The sequence below is a fragment of the Cherax quadricarinatus genome, chromosome 58, assembly GCF_038502225.1.
Source record: "Cherax quadricarinatus isolate ZL_2023a chromosome 58, ASM3850222v1, whole genome shotgun sequence".
NCBI lineage: Eukaryota > Metazoa > Arthropoda > Malacostraca > Decapoda > Parastacidae > Cherax > Cherax quadricarinatus.
Genome location: NC_091349.1, coordinates 25,416,398 through 25,432,701, shown reverse-complemented (window position 1 = coordinate 25,432,701; position 16,304 = coordinate 25,416,398).

Genomic DNA, 16,304 nt, shown 5'->3' with positions numbered 1-16,304 from the left:
CCTCCCTCTCCCTCTCTCCCCCTCTCTCTCTTCCTCTCTTTCTCTCTCTCTCCCTCTCTTCCCTTGTCACTCCCCCCTCTCTCTTACCTTTTCCCTCTCTCTCTCACTTTCTCCCCCTTTTCCCCTCCTACCCTCCCCTTCTCTCTCTTTCTCCCTCTCTCTCACTCTCTCCCCCTTTTTCTTCTTCACTTTCTCTTTTACTAAAAAAAAAAAGAAAAAAAAAATGGTGGGACTCGCAGGAATCAGGGATCAGATGACAATGGTACTGGTAGGGAGGAATGGATGGAGGAGCAGTGGAAAAGGATAGAGCAAGAATGGGAGAGAAAAAATGGAGAAAGAGCTCTCTGTGAAATGGGAAAAGAGGTTGGAGAAGGAGACGAAGAATTGGGAGGCCCAAGTCGAAACTGCAGTAGCCAGGGTAAAGGTCCTAGAATTTGAGGTAAACAGGCTGAAGCAAGTCTCAGGGGTAGTGACCAGAGAAGACACACCATACGAAGCTGAGAGGCTGAACAGGAAGGAAGGAGATATGAAATATGCAAGGTCCTATCAGCCTGCAAAGAAGGGCCAGGGAGTGGAAGGGAAGAGCAGATGGGTGCAGTGGCTACCAAGAGCCACTGGAAAAATCAAGGGAGAAAATGACCACATACAGACATGAACCAGAGTCACAGAGGGAGAGGCAATGGGAGGAGGAAAGGGCAAAATCAGTGTTTATCCATGGGCTTCGGGAGAGAGAGGAAAGGACACACACTGAAAGACGGCAGGAAGAAAGAAAGGAGATTGAGAAAATCATCAGGGAAATAGGGGGTGAAGACATGGACGAGATTGAAAATTTTCAGAGAATAGGGGGGTACTTGAAGGGGAGAAACCGACCGATCAAGCTGATTCTCAGGACAGAAACAGTGCGGAACAGGATCCTCCAAGAAAAACCACTGTTGAGAAGCTCGGAAGAGTACAAGAAGGTGTTACAGAGACAGAACACAAAAAGAGAGACAGCAGCTGAGGGAGAGGACAAAAAAGCGAAAGGAGCTAGGAAAGGAGACAAGGATGGAACCAGCAGAGGTCAGTCAGAGCAGAACAGAGCAGCAAGAGCAAGCACACACACAACTATCCTCAGAACCCCACAACCTATCACACCATCCCAACACACAATACAATCCATACCCACAGCTTCCACCCAACCCCCAACCATAGAATCCCACAGTATGCTACCAGGTCTCCCACCCCCACAAGCCCCCCAAACCACAGTGTTGGAAAGGAAACTGAAGGTATGGTACACAAACGCTGATGGAATAAGAAACAAGTGGGAGGAGTGGCACGAAAGAGTCAAAGAGGCATCACCAAACATCATAGCAATCACAGAAACCAAGCTTACAGGTATGATAACAGATGCCATCTTCCCAACGGGATACCAGATCCTGAGGAAAGACAGAAGGAACAGGGGGGGGGAGGAGTGGCATTGCTGATCAAACACCGATGGAATTTTGATGAGCTGGAGAGAGGAGACAGCGGAGAAGAAAGTGATTGCATAGCGGGAACGCTTCACTCTGGAGGTCCCAAGGTGATAATTGCAGTGATGTATAACCCACCACAGAACAGCAGGAGGCCAAGGCAAGAGTATGACGAGAGCAATAGAGCGATGGTTGACACACTGGCTGCAGTGGCCAGAAGAGCTCATACATGCAGGGCAAAGCTCCTGATCATGGGCGACTTTAACCACAAGGAGATCGAATGGGAGAACTTGGAGCCACATGGGGGCCAAGATACATGGAGGGCTAAGATGATGGAGGTGGTACTGGAAAACTTCATGTACCAACACGTAAGGGACACTACAAGAGAGAGAGGAGAGGATGAACCAGCAAGACTGGACTTAGTATTCACCTTGAGTAGTGCAGATATTGAGGACATCACTTATGAAAGACCCCTTGGGGCCAGCGATCATGTGGTTTTGAGCTTCGAATACACAGTAGAGCTACAAGTGGAGGGGGAAACAGGAAGGCCAGGACGAATGAAACCAAACTACAGGAAAGGGGACTACACAGGAATGAGGAACTTCCTGAATGAGGTTCAGTGGGACAGAGAACTGGCAGGGAAACCAGTTAATGAGATGATGGAATATGTAGTCACAATGTGCAAGGAGGCTGAGGAGAGGTTTGTACCCAAGGGTAACAGGAATAATGAAAAAGCCAGGATGAGCCCATGGTTTACCCAAAGATGCAAGGAGGCAAAAACCAAGTGTGCTAGGGAATGGAAGAAATATAGAAGGCAAAGGACCCAGGAGAATAAGGAGAGCAGTCGTAGAGCCAGAAATGAATATGCACAGATAAGAAGGGAGGCCCAACGTCAATATGAAAACGACATAGCAGCAAAAGCCAAATCTGACCCGAAGCTGTTATACAGTCACATCAGGAAGAAAACAACCGTCAAGGACCAGGTAATCAGGCTAAGGAAGGAAGGAGGAGAGACAAGAAATGACAGTGAAGTATGTGAGGAACTCAACACGAGATTCAAAGAAGTGTTCACAGAGGAGACAGAAGGGGCTCCAGAAAGACGGAGAGGTGGGGTACACCACCATGTGCTGGACACAGTACACACAACCGAGGAAGAAGTGAAGAGGCTTCTGAGTGAGCTAGATACCTCAAAGGCAATGGGGCCAGATAACATCTCTCCATGGGTCCTGAGAGAGGGAGCAGAGGCGCTATGTGTACCTCTAACAACAATATTCAATACATCTATCGAAACAGGGAGATTGCCTGAGGCATGGAAGACAGCAAATGTGGTACCAATCTTTGAAAAAGGAGACAGACATGAAGCACTAAACTACAGACCAGTGTCACTGACATTTATAGCATGCAAAATCATGGAAAAAATTGTCAGGAGAAGAATGGTGGAACATCTAGAAAGGAATAATCTCATCACCAGCAGACAACATGGTTTCAGAGACGGGAAATCCTGTGTCACAAACCTACTGGAGTTCTATGACATGGTGACAGCAGTAAGACAAGAGAGAGAAGGGTGGGTGGATTGCATTTTCTTAGACTGCAAGAAGGCGTTTGACACAGTACCACACAAGAGATTAGTGCAAAAACTGGAGAACCAAGCAGGAATAACAGGGAAGGCACTGCAATGGATCAGGGAATACTTGTCAGGAAGACAGCAGCGAGTAATGGTACGAGGCGAGGTGTCAGAGTGGGCACCTGTGACCAGCGGGGTCCCACAGGGGTCAGTCCTAGGACCAGTGCTGTTTCTTGTATTTGTGAACGACATGACGGAAGGAATAAACTCCGAGGTGTCACTGTTTGCAGATGACGTGAAGTTGATGAGAAGAGTTCATTCGATCGAAGACCAGGCAGAAATACAAAGGGATCTGGACAGGCTGCAGACCTGGTCCAGCAACTGGCTCCTGGAGTTCAATCCCACCAAGTGCAAAGTCATGAAGATTGGGGAAGGGCAAAGAAGACCGCAGATGGAGTACAGTCTAGGGGGCCAGAGACTACAAACATCACTCAAGGAAAAAGATCTTGGGGTGAGTATAACACCAGGCACATCTCTTGAAGCGCACATCAACCAAATAACTGCTGCAGCATATGGGCGCCTGGCAAACCTCAGAACAGCATTCCAACATCTTAATAAGGAATCGTTCAGGACCCTGTACACCGTGTACGTTAGGCCCATATTGGAGTATGCGGCATCAGTTTGGAACCCACACCTAGCCAAGCATGTAAAGAAACTAGAGAAAGTGCAAAGGTTTGCAACAAGACTAGTCCCAGAGCTAAGAGGTATGTCCTATGAGGAGAGGTTAAGGGAAATCAACCTGACGACACTGGAGGACAGGAGAGATAGGGGGGACATGATAACGACATACAAAATACTGAGAGGAATTGACAAGGTGGACAAAGACAGGATGTTCCAGAGACTGGACACAGTAACAAGGGGACACAGTTGGAAGTTGAAGACACAGATGAATCAAAGGGATGTTAGGAAGTATTTCTTCAGCCAGAGAGTAGTCAGGAAGTGGAATAGTTTGGGAAGCGATGTAGTGGAGTCAGGATCCATACATAGCTTTAAGCAGAGGTACGATTAAGCTCACGGTTCAGGGAGAGTGACCTAGTAGCGACCAGTGAAGAGGCGGGGCCAGGAGCTTGGACTCGACCCCTGCAACCTCAACTAGGTGAGTACAACTAGGTGAGTACACACACACACACACACACACACACACACACACACACACACACACACACACGGTTCCACACAAGAGATTAGTGCAAAAACTGGAGGACCAAGCAAGGATAACAGGGAAGGCACTACAATGGATCAGGGAATACTTGTCAGAAAGACAGCAGCGAGTCATGGTACGTGGCGACGAGTCAGTGTGAACACCTGTGACCAGCGGGGTCCCGCAGGGGTCAGTCCTAGGACCAGTGCTGTTTCTGGTATTTGTGAACGACATGACGGAAGGAATAGACTCCGAAATGTCCCTGTTTGCAGATGACGTGTAATTGATGAGAAGAATTCATTCGATCGAAGACCAGGCAGAACTACGAAGGGATCTGGACAGGCTGCAGACCTGGTCCAGCAATTGGATCCTGGAGTTTAATCCCACCTAGTGCAAAGTCATAAAGATCGGGGAAGGGTAAAGAAGACGCAGACGGAATACAGTCTAGGGGGCCAGAGACTACAAACCTCACTCAAGGAAAAAGATCTTGGGGCGAGAATAACACCAGGCACATATCCTGAAGGGCACATCAACCAAATAACTGCTGCAGCATATGGGCGCCTAGCAAGCCCCAGAACAGCATTCCGACATCTTAATAAGGAATCGTTCAGGACCCTGTACACCGTGTACGTTAGGCCCATATTGGAGAATGCGGCACCACTCTGGAACCCACACCTAGCCAAGCACGTAAAGAAACTAGAAGAAGTGCAAAGGTTTGCAACAAGACTAGTCCCAGAGCTAAGAGGTATGTCCTACGAGGAGAGGTTAAGGGCAATCAACCTGACGACACTGGAGGACAGGAGAGATAGGGGGGACATGATAACGACATACAAAATACTGAGAGGAATTGACAAGGTGGACAAGGACATAATGTTCCAGAGATGGGACACAGCAACAAGGGGACACAGTTGTAAGTTGAAGACATAGATGAGTCACAGGGATGTTAGGAAGTATTTCTTCAGCCACAGAGTAGTCAGGAAGTGGAATAGTTTGGGAAGTGATGTAGTGGAGGCAGGATCCATACATAGCTTTAAGCAGAGGTACGATTAAGCTCACGGTTCATGGAGAGTGACCTAGTAGCGACCAGTGAAGAGGCGGGGCCAGGAGCTTTGACTCGACCCCTGCAATCTCAACTAGGCGAGTACAACTAGGTGAGTACACACACACACACACGCACACACACACACACACACACACTCGGGGCCAGGAGCTGAGTCTCGACCCCTGAAACGACAACTAGGTGAGTACACACACCCACTCCTTCACACAGCTGATCCTTGGAATTTGATCGCGTTCCCCCACCTCTCCCTCTCTTTCTCCCACCCTCCTCTTCAGCCTTCTCTCCCCCTCCCTCGCGTTCCCCGACCTCTCCCCATCTCTCTCCCACCCTCCTCTTCAGCCTTCTCTCCCCCTCCCTCTTCCTATCTTTCTCCCCCTCCATCGCGTTCCCCCATCTCTCCCCCTCTCTCTCCCACCCTCCTTTTCAGCCTTCTCTCCCCCCCTCCCTCTTTCTATCTTTCTCTCTCCCTCTCCCTCGCGTTCCCCCACCTCTCCCCCTCTTTCTCCCACCCTCCTCTTCAGCCTTCTCTCCCCCTCCCTCGGGTTCCCCCACCTCTCCCCCTCTCTCTTCCACCCTCCTCTTCAGCCTTCTCTCCCCCTCCCTCTTTCTATCTTTCTCTCTCCCCCTCCCTCGCGTTCCCCCACCTATCCCCCTCTCTCTCCCACCCTCCTCTTCAGCCTTCTCTCCCCCTCCCTCTTTCTATCTTTCTCCCCCTCCCTCGCGTTCCCCCACCTCTCCCCCTCTCTCTCACCCTCCTCTTCAGCCTTCTCTCCCCCTCCCTCTTCCTATCTTTCTCCCCCTCCCTCGCGTTCCCCCACCTCTCCCCCTCTCTCTCCCACCCTCCTCATTAGTCTTTTCTCCCCTCCCTCTTTCTCCCTCCCACTCCCTCACATTTCTCTCTCTCATAGCCTCTTCCCACACCCTCCTCTCTCCCTCTCTATCTCTCTCTCTCTTTATCTCTCCCAATCTCTACCCTTTCTCTCCCCCTCTCGTTTCTCTCTCTCCCCCCTAATCTTATCCCTCACCCCTATCCTCCCTCCACTCTCTCCCTCTTTCTACCCTTTAACTCTCCCCTTCTTACACTCTCCCTCCTCTAGCCTTTCCCCTCTCATTTTCTCTCTCCTCTAGCATTGTCCCTCCCCCCCACACACACGCCCTGAAAACACATAAACTTCTCTCTGTTTTAAAATATATAAGCTTCTTTCTGTGGTAATAAAAAAAAAGTGGCCCTAGAGGGCGGAAAACCAGAGATCTGGTAGATGAACCAGGGAGGACAGATTGGGAGTTAGAGCTCCAAAAATGAGAGGAAGAGTGGGGAAGGAAGTTGGAAGAGCTTGGCAAGATAATGGAGGAGCAGATAGCTGAAGAGTGCAGGAAGTGGGAGCTACAAGTCTTAGCAGCAGAAACTAGGATACAGTGCTTAGAAGAGAAACTGAAAAACCTAAAACAGATTAGAGACAAATGACAATTCAGATGCAACAGGAAATTTTATGTCAGGCACAGACAAGAGGACGGTAAGAAACAAAGGAGATATGCCGTATGCAAAGGCCCTATCAGGGAAAAGACGAGGAGCATACTAAGATCAAATGACAGGTCCAAAGACAATGAAGGCATGTTATATGCAAAGACTCTAACAGCCAAAGCAGTAGCAAGGAATAGCTGATCATGAAAGACAGTTCCCTGAGAATAGAAGTTTCAGATAGGACAGGGACTGAAGGCAAGAATATTTCAATGGAAGGAAACAAAACACCTCAGAGGATGCAGATGGAGACTCAGTGGGAGGAGGAAAGGGAGAGGTCAGTTTTTATCTACGGGCTCCAAGAAGCCAAGGGGGACAACTTCGAAGAAATAAAACAGGAGGAAAAAATGATTGAAGGCATCATGAAAACAATAGGTGAGGAAGATATGACCCAGGTGACAAATTTTCGGAGAATTGGGTGGTTTGCAAGTGGAAGGATACGGTCTGTCAAAGTAATTTTCAAGAAAGGATCAGTTCGAACCAGGATTCTGCAAGAGAAAGCATGACTGAGGGACAAACAGGGGTACCAGAGAGTATACCTCTATCACGACAGAACACAAGAAGAAAGGACTACACTGAAAGAGAGGGTACAAAGACGCAAGGAGGAACGAGAGGTAATGATAAAGATGAGCAGGACCCAGACACAGGAGGAAGGGCAAACACACCCCGCAGAATCTCCCACCGAAAGACTCCAACCGCGACAATCCCAACGCAACTGAGCAACCCAAACCACAACCCACTCAGTGTTCCCTCTTCCAGCAACACCCACATCACAAACCTCATCTCATCAGCTGTCCCTTATGGGCATTCTGACCCCACCCCCATCATCACAAACCCCTCCTACACCACAGGCCCCCATAGGCCCCCACCAAGGCTCCTGCTCCCCCAACCCCAATATTCTTGCAGGACCACAGTGATAGAAAAGAAGCTGAAAGTTTGGTACACACACGTGGACGGAATAACGAATAAACATGAGGAGTGGCACGAAAGAATCAGTGGGAAATCCCCAGACATTATAGCAGTCACAGAAACAAAACTCGCTGAGACAATAACAGACGCAATCTTCCCACCAGCATATCAGATCCTGAGAAAAGATAGAAGGAGTAGAGGGGGAGGAGGAGTTGCACTGCTCATAAGAAACCAATGGGGATTTGAGGAAATGGAAGGCATGGAAGTAATTGGAGAAAGAGACTATATAGTAGGTACAATTCAGTCTGGAGAACATAAAGTAGTCATTGGAGTGATGTATAACCCACCATAGAACTGGTGGACACACTTGCTGAGGTGGCAAGAAGAGCTCACTCGAGCAGAGCAAAGTTACTGGTAATGAGCGATCTCAACCACAGGGAGATCGACTGGGAAAACCTGGAGCCACATGGGGGTCCCGAAACATGGAGAGCCAAGATGATGGATGTGGTACTTGAAAACTTCATGCATCAACATGTCAGGGACACTACCAGAGAGAGAGGGGAGGATGAGCCAGCAAGACTGGATCTTGTGTTCACCCTGAGCAGTTCGGACATTGAGGACATCACTTATGAGGGGCCCATTGGAGCTAGCGATCACGTGGTTCTGAGTTTTGATTATATAGTAGAGTTACAAGTGGAGAAGGAAACAGGAACTGAATGGGAAAAGCCAAACTACAAAAGGGGGGACTACACAGGTATGTGAACTTCCTGCACGAGCTTCAGTGGGACAGAGACCTGGTAGAAAAATCAGTAAACGAGATGATGGAATATGTAGCAACAAAGTGCAAGGAGGCAGAGGAAAGGTTTGTTCCCAAGGGAAACAGAAATAATAGGAAGACCAAAGCGAGTCCTTGGTTTACCCGAAGGTGCAGGGAGGCAAAAACTAAGTGCACCAGAGAATAGAAAAGGTACAGGAGGCAAAGGACCCAGGAATATAAGGAGATTAGTAGAAGAGCCAGAAACGAGTATGCACAGATAAGGAGGTAGGCCCAGCGACAGTACGAAAACGACATAGCATCGAAAGTCAAGTCTGACCCAAAACTGCTGTATAGCCACATTAGGAGGAAGACAACAGTCAAACACTAGGTGATAAGGCTGAGGAAAGAAGGTGGAGAACTCACAAGAAACGATCAAGAGGTATGTGAGGAGCTCAACATGAGATTTAAGGAAGTATTTACAGTGGAGACAGGAAGGCCTCTCGGGGGACAGACCAGATGGGGATACCAGCAAGGAATATAACAACAAGTGTTGGATGACATACATACAGATGAGTAGGAGGTGAAGAAGCTGCTAAGGGACATCGATACCTCAAAGGCAATGGGACCGGACAACATCTCCCCGTGGGTCCTTAGAGAGGGAGCGGATATGTTGTGTGTGCCACTTACCACAATCTTCAACATGTCCCTGGAAACTGGGCAACTACCTGAGGTATGGAAGACGGCAAATGTAGTTCCCATTTTTAAAATAGGAGACAGAAAAGAGGCCCTAAACTATAGACCTGTGTCACTGACGTGTATAGTATGCAAAGTTATGGAGAAGATTATCAGGAGGAGAGTGGTGGAGCACCTGGAACGGAACAAGAGTATAAACGCCAACCAGCATGGATTCATAGAAGGAAAATCCTGTCACAAACCTTCTGGAGTTTTATGATAAAGTAACAGAAGTAAGACACGAGAGAGAGGGGTGGGACTGCAAGAAGGCCTTTGACACAGTTTCTCACAAGAGATTAGTGCAGAAGCTAGAGGATCAGGCTCATATAACAGGAAGGGCATTGCAATGGATCAGAGAATACCTGACAGGGAGGCAACAACGAGTCATGGTACGTAATGATGTATCACAATGGGCACCTGTGACGAGCGGGGTCCCACAGGGGTCGGTCCTAGGATCAGTGCTATTTTTGGTACATGTGAACGACATGATGGAAGGGTTAGACTCAGAAGTGTTCCTGTTCGCAGACGATGCGCAGTTAATGAGGAGAATTAAATCAGATGAGGACCGGGCAGGACTTCAAAGAGATCTGGACAGACTGGACACCTGCTCCAGCAACTGGCTTCTCGAATTTAATCCCGCCAAATGCAGAGTCATGAAGATAGGGGAAGGGCAAAGAAGACCGCAGACAGAGTATAGGCTAGGTGGCCAAAGACTGCAAACCTCGCTCAAGGTGAAAGATCTTGAAGTGAGTATAACACCGAGCATGTCTCCGGAAGCACACATCAACCAGGCAACTGCTGCAGCATATGGGCGCCTGGAAAACCTGAGAACAGCGTTCCGATACCTTAATAAGAAATCGTTCAAGATACTGTACACCGTGTACGTCAGGCCCATACTGGAGTATGCAGCACCTGTTTGGAACCCACACTTGATAAAGCACGTCAAGAAACTAGAGAAAGTGCAAAGGTTTGCGACAAGGTTAGTTCCTGAGCTAAGGGGAATGTCTTATGAAGAAAGGTTAAGGGAAGTCGGCCTGACGACACTAGAGGACAGGAGGGTCAGGGGAGACATGATAACGACATATAAAATACTGCGCGGAATAGACAATGTGGACAAAGACAGGATGTTCCAGGGAGGGAACACAGAAACAAGAGGCCACAATTGGAAGTTGAAGACAGATGAGTCAGAGAGATATTAGGAAGTATTTCTTCAGTCATAGAGTTGTCAGGCAGTGGAATAGCCTAGAAAGTGATGTAGTGGAGGCAGGAACCATACATAGTTTTAAGACGAGGTATGATAAAGCTCATGGAGCAGGGAGAAAGAGGACCCAGTAGCAACCGGTGAAGAGGCGGGGCCAGGAGCTAGGACTCGACCCCTGCAATCACAAATAGGCGAGTACAAATAGGTGAGTACACACACACGCACATGCGCTATTAAATATCTGTAATAAATTCATCTTAAGCCAGCAGATAGTGGATCTAACAAGACTGGAAAATACATTTGACGTCTTTATTATTAATGATTACCTGATATGAAATATAACAGTATCAAAGACAGTCCACTCAGACCACAACATAACAGAATTACATACATGTATGCACAGGGCTTCTGACCAGCATAGGGAGACGAGTTATGAGGGTGTCTTCACCAAATACAACTTCAATAACAAAAACATAGTGGGCTAAAATCAACCATGTCCTAAATGAAACAAGCTGGAAAGATGTCCTAAACAACACGGATCGGAACGTTTGCTAAAAAGAGGCACTTGAGATATGCTCAATGCACATTCCTTTAAGAAAAATGAAAAGACGATGTAAACTAGAGAGAGAGAGATAGTCCCTCTACAGTCGAAGCCGAAGAATCACAGAGCTGTTGGAAGGAGCCAGTATATCAAATGTCGAACTTAAAGTTAAGGAATCATACAGGAGATAAGAAACACAAGAAGAACTTAAAACCATAAATAAAAAAAAATTCTTGTACCAAATCTAGGACAAAAACAACCCCCTTCTTCAACTACCGAAGCTCAAAATTTGGTTAATTCAAAAATTTCTGATATAACATACCAAAGCTTTGAAAAAGCAATAAATGGTATGCCCATGCACTCTGTCCCATGCCTAGATTCGGGGAACTCTGTGTTCATCAAGAACTGCAAGAATCCCCTTTCACGTTCCTTAAGTATTCTATGGAGAGGGAACATGAACACAACGGTCGTTCCAGTCACTAAAAACAACAGACACAGCCCTACAACACAAACGTGGCAGTAAAGCAATTGCAAAGAATTACAGACCGATAGGACTAACGTCCCATTTTGTAAAAATCTTTGAAATTGTCCTAAGAAGCAAGATCGCCACCCACTTAGATACCCATCAGTGCACAACCCAGCACAGCATGGGTTTAGAGTACGTCGCTCTTAACCCATGATGAACACACAAAATGAGTGATAAAGGAACAACAGGAAAAGTTGGTAAGTGGATCGATAACTTCCTATCAAACAGAACACAAACAGTAATAATAAAGACAATAAAGTCAGAGGCAGCTACAGTGAAAAGCTCTGTTCCACAAGGCACAGTACTCGCTCCCATCCTGTTTCTCATCCTCATATCTGATACAGACAGAGACGCATCCTCAGTACCGTGTCCTCCATTGTGGATGAAACCCAAATTTGCACGACAATGCCATTCTTCGAAGACACTGCAAATCTCCAAGCGGACATCAACCAAATTTTTAAATGTGAAGTTTACTGAAGACAATTTTCAAATAGTAAACTTGAGGAAATTAAAACTGTATTGAATTAAAAAGCAAATTCCAACCACACAGTAGAGCGAAAAACTAATGTGAAGGACAAGAGAGTGATAATGTCAAAGAATCTCACTTTCAAAGCTCACAAAAATATATCTGCCACAGCAGAAAGGAAAATGATAGGATGGATAATGAAAACCTTCAAAGCTTTGATAATATACACTTGAGGGACCAGTCCCAAATCTTCACACGAAAATCACTCCATATGAAAGCAAGAGATGCAGCATCCTCGCAATGAAAAATCAGAAGCCCCACGAATAAGCTAAGAGAACACACTAAGTGTCAGGGGTCCAATACTGTTCAACGACCTCCCAGCATACGTAAGGGTTATTTCCAATAGACCCCTGGCTGTCTTCAAGAAAGAGATGGACAAGCATCTAAAGTCAGTACCTGACCAGCCGGGCTGTGGATCGTACGTCAGTTTACGTGAGGTCAACATGACCCAACTGGTTGATCAGGCCCTGATCCACCACGAGACCTTGTCAGGGACCGACCCCCGGAGACGTTGACCCCTGAAACCCCCTCCAGGTGTAACCTTCAACTAGTATCCGGATTGGTCCCTGGAGAGATCATCACTGAACACCTAAAACAATCCTGAGACATTCTGTTACGCATTTCCGATATTCACATCAAGAAGATATATATATATGTTATTATTATTAACAAAATAGTCGTGAAGCGTGTCAGCGTGCCTCGTTGTGCTCCGGGTTTTTCGTGTTTTCACGGTCGCTCTTACGTGCTAGAACTTTAATTTGTGTCATCAATCCTATACGATACATCCCTCTAGCGCCTGGAACAAATCTTGGGCGGAAAACATTATATACTGAGTCAAAAAAGGAGAATTAGTGTGCACTAGCAGAGTTTACTGCCAGAGGGGAATCATAGGCCTGTCCCGTGTGGAAAAAAAAATAATAATTGAACTTTTCATGTCAGAGGAAAGAAAGTCTCCCTGATAACATTGAGTATACATAGTGTATAGTGTATACTACAGGGGCTCCCTAGTATATTGATGATAAAGGCTAAAGTGTCATTTGAAAACAGGTGAATTTGTAAATGAAGTGATAAGCCTATAGAGGCAGGTGCCAGAAGTCGCCAGAACTTACCACAGGTCAGCTGTTTTTAATAATCTTCCTGGCTTGCCAGTGTACTCGCATATAACTAGTGATACCAGTGATTAGCAGAATACAGTGTTGTAGTAGCAACTAACCAGTATTATAATGGTACTTAGTGGAGTGGAGTGACTTTCATTAGTTTCTTTTTCTTGAAATACGAGACGTTACTGTGAATTTCATATAACCTGTAGTTACCAGCAGTCGCAATATACACAACGAGAAGCAATTATTACTACAGAAAAAGCGTCCTTCCTCCAAAATTTGCACCAGTCAACTATAGTGATAATATAGCATTTATTGTGGTGGAGACGGAAAAAAGAAAAAAAAAAAAAAAAAAAAAAAGAGAAAAGCCAGATACAGCGATTGATAAACAAGGAGGTGACCGTTCGTCATTGTAGGAGCTGCCAGATATCACCGGCTCTTCAACACGCAAGTTATACTTTTGTATCAGTCAAATCACATATTACTCGGGTAGATAATTTCCAGTAGATCCTTCATGTGTTAGCTCAAATCACCGACCAGTATGTTTTAAATAAGTGACCCACTGATCAGAGCAGATCGTCTGGCCCGAACCCTTGCCTGGTCCGAACCCTTGACTGGTCCGAACCCGGGACTGGTTTCAAACAGTTTCGTTGGACAATAAAGCAGACTGTAAACGGATGGGGTTGTAGGCGCCCTATAAACACAAACATTAAAAATCAGGAACGTGACGGTAAGCTGTCCAATATACAAAAAGAGTTAGAAACAGAAATACAAATAGCTAGAGCTTCATTTAAGGTTATTAATAGAATTTTCAAGAGGTTGCTAGTAGAATTTGCAGTAAATCAACCATTCAAATCATTATGAAGCCCTGTGTAGTCTGTGGTCAGTCAAACAAACGGGCTTCCACATGGATAAATTGTCATTTTTGTGGAAATTGGTGTCACGCCCCTTGTGCAGATATCCCAGAACTAGCTACAAGCAGTATTAAAACAGAGAAGTGTTTTTGGGTATGCTCAAATGAGGAAAATCTGTGGACTAAAATCACAAGGGTATTAAAAGAGGACAACATCAAAGCTGCTTTCATAGAAAACCTGGAAGCTTTCTACAACAGATGGGAACATAAAATGTCTGGGCTGAATGGTACTGCCCTTGATACTGGCCATGTAGTCATAAACTGTAAGGCTGGAGGTGATGTCCTGGTAGTCAGTAAATGTGGGGCTGATAGTGCTGTCCTGGGAGACAGTAATGGTGAAGCTGGAGGTGCTGTCCTGGGAGACAGTAATGGTGAAGCTGGAGGTGCTGTCCTGGGAGACAGTAATGGTGAAGCTGGAGGTGCTGTCCTGGGAGACAGAAATGGTGAAGCTGGAGATACTGTCCTGGGAGACAGAAATGGTGAAGCTGGAGGTGCTGTCCTGGGAGACAGAAATGGTGAAGCTGGAGATACTGTCCTGGGAGACAGTAATGGTGAAGCTGGAGGTGCTGTCCTGGGAGACAGAAATGGTGAAGCTGGAGATACTGTCCTGGGAGACAGAAATGGTGAAGCTGGAGATATTGTCCAGGTAGTCGGGAATTATACGCAGGAAGGAATACATATAAATGATCTCATAGGGGACAGGAGCCATAGTAGGGAAACAAGTGTAGTCAAAGATAAGATAAAACCAATATTGCAAACTAGAAATACCGCAGGAAATAGCAAACAAGAGGACTCCAATAGCAATAGTGAGGATAAATTACCAAAAACAACTGGTGGGAGCTCCATTGTTGGTGCTAGGGAGGATAGAAGTAAGACAGGGAAACATGCACCAACAGGGAATACAGTCACAGAAACCCAAGGCAAGCGGAAACCAAGCCTGTGCACATACTATGCACTTGGTATCTGCTGGCATGGGAAATCTGGAAAAACAGATGGGACATGCAACTATGACCACCCTAGAAAATGCCATGCCCATATGAAAACAGGAAAATGCAAACTCCCTTCCTGTAAGCTTTTTCACCCTGAAATGTGTACCTCTTCAGTACAGGAAAGACTGTGCTATAACTTAAATTGCCAGGCATACCATCTAAAGGGGACAAAAAGATACAAAACATCCAGGCCATGGGAAAACCTGGGTAGCCACAGCCACTCAAGAGGGAGAGGTTTTTTAGTGCCAGGAAGGAAAAAAAACTGGCAGGAAATGGCAGAAATCGTACACCAAATCCAGTCATTCCTGGAGTGGAACCACAGTCGATGGCCTCCACTCCAAACCAACAGATACAGATACTAATGCCGGAAAAAAAATCCCCCCCCAGTACCAACAATACCACCAGTCCGATAACATTCTTCTTTGCAAATATACAGGGTCTAAAGCCAGCTACAAACAACAAAATACCTTTCATCCGTGGACTGCTTGCAGAGGCAAAGGCAATGTTCGCGGCTTTCACTGAGACCCACATAAAGGATCACTTGGACAACGAAGTATGGATCCCAGGTTACAACCTATACAGATGTGACAGAGTGAACAGGCAAAAGGGGGGGGTTGGCCTGTACATTGCAGAGTCACTTGTTTGCACAGAACTGCTTAATGCCTCAAATGACGTAGTGGAAGTTTTAGCAGTAAAGGTCGAGAACCAAAACCTAGTCATTGTGGTAGTCTACAAGCCTCCGGATGCAACATCCCAGCAATTCCAGGAACAGCTGTTAAAAATTGACCACTGTCTGGAAAATCTTCCAGCTCCTGCACCCAACATCTTGCTCCTGGGGGATTTCAACTTAAGGCACCTAAAATGGAGGAATATAGCAAATAATATTGTTGCAGTAATAACACCAGGAGGCAGCTCTGATGAAAACTCACACTCACACGAGCTTTTAAATCTCTGCACAAAATTCAATTTAAACCAGCAAATAATAGAGCCTACAAGACTGGAGAATACACTAGACCTCATCTTCACTAACAATGATGATCTGATAAGAAATGTCACCATATCAAAAACAATATACTCAGATCACAACATAATTGAGGTTCAGACATGTATGCATGGAGCCCCAGACCGACAAAATGAGACTAGTCACGAGGGAGCATTCACCAAATTCAACTTCAATAACAAAAACATAAAGTGGGACCAAGTAAACCAAGTCCTAACCGATATAAGCTGGGAAGATATACTAAGCAACACAGACCCAAACTTATGCCTAGAACAGATTAACTCGGTGGCACTCGATGTATGCACAAGGCTTATTCCT